The sequence below is a fragment of the Gasterosteus aculeatus genome, unplaced genomic scaffold (genome assembly GCF_964276395.1).
Source record: "Gasterosteus aculeatus unplaced genomic scaffold, fGasAcu3.hap1.1 HAP1_SCAFFOLD_96, whole genome shotgun sequence".
NCBI classification, from domain to species: domain Eukaryota; kingdom Metazoa; phylum Chordata; class Actinopteri; order Perciformes; family Gasterosteidae; genus Gasterosteus; species Gasterosteus aculeatus.
In genome coordinates, this window is record NW_027554951.1 from 25,729 (window position 1) to 31,728 (window position 6,000).

At 48.3% G+C, this 6,000-nt stretch overlaps 1 pseudogene across 1 annotated transcript in view; it reads right to left on the reverse strand.

Moving 5' to 3' along the window:
• The window catches only part of LOC144395156 (speckle-type POZ protein-like), a 29,079-nt pseudogene extending 23,543 nt beyond the window's left edge, over positions 1–5,536 (reverse strand). The window contains exons 1-2 of the transcript XR_013457353.1: positions 5,397–5,536; positions 3,910–4,026 (exon numbers count right to left, since the gene is read on the reverse strand). The product of XR_013457353.1 is annotated as a speckle-type POZ protein-like (transcript). The remainder of the gene's footprint in view (positions 1–3,909; positions 4,027–5,396) is intronic.
• Between the last annotated feature and the right edge of the window lie 464 nt (positions 5,537–6,000).

Sequence of the window (6,000 nt, forward strand, 5' to 3'; positions counted from 1 at the left end):
CGACTGCAGACTTTCAGCCACACTTTTTAAGTCCTTTCGACATGTTTGATAAGACCAAGCATGAGAGACCCAGATGAAGTCCCAGGGCACCTCGTGAAGTCGTGTTATTCGGGTACGAAACAAGACGAGCAGTGATGAGCGAGGACCTCCCCAGTGGCAGAATCTGCAGCTGAACGCGGGCGTGAGGAGGGAGGTTTGCAGGAGGGTGAGACGCGAGGAAGACCAAGAGGAAGAGGTGTGGAGAGGTGAGAGGGAGTGTTAAAGAAACCCCACCAGGCTAGAGGGAGGGAGGGAGTGGGGGGGGGGGGGGGGGGGGGGTGAGATCTTTGGTGTGTATCTGTGACAGAGCACAGATGACTGTGTGTGTGTGTGTGTGTGTGTGTGTGTGTGTGTGAGTGAGTGTGTGTGCGTGCATCCTGTGGGCCATCACTGGCAGAGAATCAACTGTAGGTCAGATGGCTGCTGCTCACTCTTTCAGCGAGTTGGCCGCGGTGACGGGGAGCACGCCCACTGCGCCAGAATACCAAATACCAAGCCGAGCTGGACATTGGTGGAGGGGGGGGTCAGCACATCTGAGATATCAAATGGGACGAAGTTAACAAGTGCAGACGGGATGTTGCATTTAGTCTCACAGCACACTTAATATTTGTAATTGAATTTCTGTGAAAAACACAACCTGGAAAGTGTAGGACACATGAGATGTTATAATACTCCTGCATCAAAGTGTCTCACCGTCCAAAGAAATGGTGAAGGTGATGGAGAAGGTGAAAAAGAGGAGGCCTGAGACAGAGAGGAGAAAGGGCGGGGGGGGGGGGTAGCAACGCCGTCTCAGTGAGCGAGGGCATCCATATTCAGGCAGAGGGCTCAGGGGCACGGTTGGCACACAGAGCGAGAAGGTCGCCATGAAGACCGGCTGGCGTGTTGGAAAATACCAGGCGCCAGAGCAGCCAGGGTCAACATCTCTCGCCGTGTCTGTCACTCTCCTGGCCTTCTCTTTAACACGTTCAACTTTGGCACAAAAAAAAAACACCACCCTCCCCAAAATAAGCAACCACGCACGGGCGGATCGCGCTCACGACCATTTACCCCTCAGAGCACGTTGACGCGGCGAGGGCGATTTAAAAGCGTGATTACCTCCGTGCACCGATTCACGCCGCATAAAGCAAACGGATACAAATGCAAACACGACGCACAATCTTGCCAAGAAGGAAAATCTCTCTTGGAGACGGAGCTTTGTAAACTAGTGTCGCCACAAACATGTTTATTGACATCCTTCCCACCAATTTCCGATACCACCTGATTACTTAAAGGCTGACCAATCGCTCCCCCCCCGCCCACACGGAACGCCTGATCGCTTCTATCAGTCACTGGGGGCAACAGACTCCGACAAGATCGCACGGGGGGCTTCAATTAACTGGACGAAAGAAGGGAATGAATAGGCGCACTGAATCTGCAGCTACGAAATATGAGAGCAGCACACAGCAACTCGCACATAAGCTCGCTTGGCCTTTGGCTATACAAGACAACATTACGGGTGTCCGTAGGGGAGACTTAACAAGGAGGCTATTTGAATACAAAACAGCTTGCGGCGGAGGGTGAGAACTTTCCATCTCTCCTCGCCGAGTGGTCAGAACAGGAGTCCCTCCGGCGAAAGGAGGCGGAGACGCGTTACAACCCGCCCAGCAGCCCCCCCCCGAGGAGAAAAACCAGCACATTAAGCCGGGGAGAGAAATGATGTGGCCAAGTCGAGACTACGGGAGTTCAGTGTGAGGAGGAGGGGAGATAGGGAGGGGGAGGGGGGGTAGGGGGCTCACGCTGTTGCCTGAATCTATCTCCATTAGCAAGTAGGGACCATCAGAGGATGCACACACACACACACACACACACACACACTCTCTCTCTAGTGGGGGGGGCTCAAGGGCTGACTGATGCAGATGTTGTGTTTCATCAGACAATGTCAAGCTTTCCAGACAAGATCCACCATCGCAGTACGGCATTTAAATGTTTTCATCCGTCCTCCCTGAGTACTGCAGGGATGCCTTAATTCTCAACATGTGCACGCCAGTCGGGGCAAATCCAAATGTATGCCCGCTCAGAGAGCAGGGGCAATTAAATAACCAGCGCATGGCTAATGCTATTCCTTTGGTGGCTTGTGAGAGTTTGCCTCATCCAGAAGCTTTAAAAGACAAAAATTCTAAAAATCCGAGTTGCATTCACTGGGAGTTTGCCGTTGGCCTGGGAGAGCAGTGTTGCTCTGCTCCATCTCAAAAGTGTCCTCGCCATGCATTTCAAAACGTGATTACCCACATGTAGTTCTAGCTCAGTACTTCTGTAATAACTAGACCTAATATTGTATTGGAAATTCTTTCCACAGGGACAAAGCGTATAAGAAGGCCTCATGCACAGTCCACCGCCACCCTGCTTTCTTAATTAAGGCCCTTTGTTTTTATTTGGGCTGCTTTGCTACGGGCCTGGATTAAATTGGATTCTAAATGATCCAGAACCGATAGAGCAATCTTTACTGCCATATTCTTAGACGGAGGGCTCACTTAACTGTCACAAATACGGTGGCAGTTGGGTAATTTTCTGCTGTGACACGGCGAGCGATGATGAGGGCCCAGGTTTCCCCCAGAGGGATTGTGGGAAGATTGGAGGAGGGCATATGGCAAGAATGGGATGGGGCGTGCACCATGGAGCACACCATTTATAGGCGAAAGCCCCTTGAGACACAAAAGAGAGGAGCAGAGGAAAATGAGATGCTCTTCACTTCACTCCCTATTCTTCTCGCTTTTCTGGGGGCCATTTACAAGAGCAGTGCTCACGAAATGGCCAAGCAGTGAAGTCACACACCTAAAAGCCACGCAATATCACCACGTAGACCCCCAGGATACAGTATAATAGCCGGGAGAGAAAGATTTAACTGCAGTATGTTCAGTTTCCGTGTCGTGGAACGTTAAGAAGCGGGATAAAAGACAAGGCGCGTTATACTGTCAGCGGGAAAGCGAGGAGACGGAGGTCTCGGGGAGCAAACGAGGGACTGAGGGTACACACGGGGGAGGGGGGGGGGGGGGGGGGGGGGGGGGCTGTCAGGCTCACATGGGGGAATGTTGCTCAGCAGGAGAAATGATTTCCCTTTCTACACAAACGGCACCGCAGGGGGTTGTACACAGTTTCACTGCGTGTACGCCTCCGATTTAAACACACTTCCGCCTCCCACCTCTTCTCCCCCCCCCCCCCCCCCCCCCCCTCCTCCCCCCGCTCTCCCGAACCATCTTCCCTCCTGCGCGCTTCCTGTACGACATGCTGCAGGGCACTGGGAGAAAGGGAGGCAGCCAGAAAAGCCTGATAACCGGAGGAAGCGGTCACATCTGGCCCTCGCTAATTCAATTCCACACAAGTTTGCTTTTCCTCCCCATAACATAACCTAATTAAAAATAAATACATTTTAAAAAAGCAGGGTTTGGAGGCACATTCATTTCCAATTCATCAACGGGGAGAGAGAGGCGGACGATGACCGAAAAAGGTTGGGTCTTTTTTAATTAAAATCAAAATTGCTCCACACCACTTTGAATTATATATTTACTGGAAATGAAACCAACTGGCAGTGATTACACAAGCCCATATGGCTATCAATACCTCGCATTATTGGACACACTCAGAGTATTAGACACGCTCCTCACCTCTTGCATTTACAAGTTTCCGTGCCCCAAAGACACAGGTGGGACAGGAGTTTTTACTTTTCAACCTCTCAAACTTCAAGATATCCTCCGTTTTCTGCCGAACATTCTGATATGCAAGTAAGGCCTTATTTTCAATTATTAACACCGTGACAAGCTAAGAAAACCATTTCCAGTGGAGGACAATTAAAAGGAAATGGAAATATAGACTGCAGGTGTCTTATCCGTTATTTTTGTGGCTTTGGTCTCCTTTCCCTTGGCGTTGAGAATAGAAACTTCACTTTTTGGACCGCGGAGTCGAGTCTATAGTCTTTACTCTCCTCATCTGGACCTTTAGGGTTCACACGCACCCGGAGGTAGGGAAACAAAGACATGTACGGATCACAGGGATGAAGCTAAAAGGTGAAGTGATGCTTTGATCCCTGGAATCTTTTTATTTTATTTTATGTTTGTAGCAATAATAGTTTGCTTCTATCAGTAATGGCGCTCTGGCTTGACGCTGTGAAGAATGAAATTGTGCTGTCCTCTGCCTCACAATCACATCTATTGATTTCATCCACAACCCTTCACTTGTGGCAAAGCGATGGTTTGATTGGTATTGATTCTGCAATGCACACTGCTGTTTATAGCATGAAACCATGTGAGATAATCGTTAGAGCTGCTTAAGTGAAGTGGGAGGACAGCACTGTTATGCTGCTGAAACAGAGTTGAAACCTGGAGGATCAAACCGTCTAAGCCTTTTGGAACAAAACACAGCAACATGGTTAAGTATCAAACTGGGGATGAGATAGTTAAGTTTGATCCCTCGTTTAAGTCTTTTCAGTGTTGTTATATTTATATCTTGTGCTCGCTCTCTTGGCGGCGGGCCTAAAGGTGTGACGCTGACCTGCGGTACACCCCGGATCTCATTTCTCTAACAAGCGCCCGTGAGACCATCGCGGCAATAAGCAGTGATGCTACCGACAGTGAGCTATGATACAGATGACAGTTAAAAGGGGAAAAAAGCAAGAGGATTGTCTCTGGGTTAGGCTCTTACAGGAATGTCCAAAAGCAGCTACGGCTTGGGGTTTCTCTAAAAAAGGGCCCATTTATTTTGGCATTTAAGCAGGTGGCTTACCAAGGCCACCTCCACCCCAGGCTACGGTCATTACTTTCAGGTACCAGCCATGTTTTTGTGGGAGATACAGACCCTCCGGAAGCTCTTCCGGCGACGTGACACAATGTCATTTTGTTTCACTGCTCACTATAATACAAATCTGTCTCTCCTACTGTATTCCTGATAAAACGGGGACGCAGTTTATGTAAATCTGTTGTCAAAAGTAGAAGCTCACATTCACTCAGCCTTCAACTCGTCAGTCCGTTGGAGACTTTCTCAGATCAGGTGGATCTTGTCTACTTCTGAGTAGTTCCCACTTTAAATGGGAACTGCTCCCCTTCCACGTTCCCACTGCAATCCCTTCCAAAACATTTGAATATTTGAAGATGATGCCAGACTAAATTCAACCATGGGAAAGTGCTACAAATATTAATATTCCAAACACATGTGTAAGTAAACATCATTGGAAATACAGGCCAGATGAAGACACACTCGACGCCCCCTGAGGCGGGCGAGTGGGTGCTTAAATCTCTTGACAACAACGTCATCCCCCTCAGAGAGGTAATAATTGGATAACACTTAGAGCAGTCTCACAATCTGATAGCTGCGATGAGCAGCCTTCAGCAACCGTTTGAGTTTGTCGTTGGCTCCAAATGAGAAAGTGCTGCTTTTGATGACCCCCCCCCCCCCCCCCCCCCTACACCTCGCGACAGAAGCTGAAGTTGTTGATGGTCCACGTGTAGCAGAACTTCACCACTTTGATCTGAAGCAAAAAAGAAACAGAAAGAGCTGAAAGCGGATCTATTTCTTTATATATTTATCCATTCCACGTGGGTAAGTGGTGCTTGGTCAGCCTGGACTTCAAAACCGCACATCAAAACTGGCTTTCATCTTAATAAACACTGACAACAAACAGAGTGAAAGAAGAAAGGATATTGTAAGAGCAGCAACAATAAAGAAGAAAGAAAAGAAAAGATTTTGAAGGAGGGGATAAAAAAAAAAAAAACATACTGGATTGGTCTTGGTCTCTTAACAGAAAAGCAACGTCTGAACTAACAAAGGCTGCACTGCAACGACTGAAACAAACACACATTTAAACACATTTTCCAGGGAAACAATGTAGGCGTATAATATTAAGTCAGCAAAAACAAAGTTACTGGATACAACCCTGACAATGCTCATTCCATTCAACTGCTGATTGAGCAACTTTACAAAATACGAACGCTT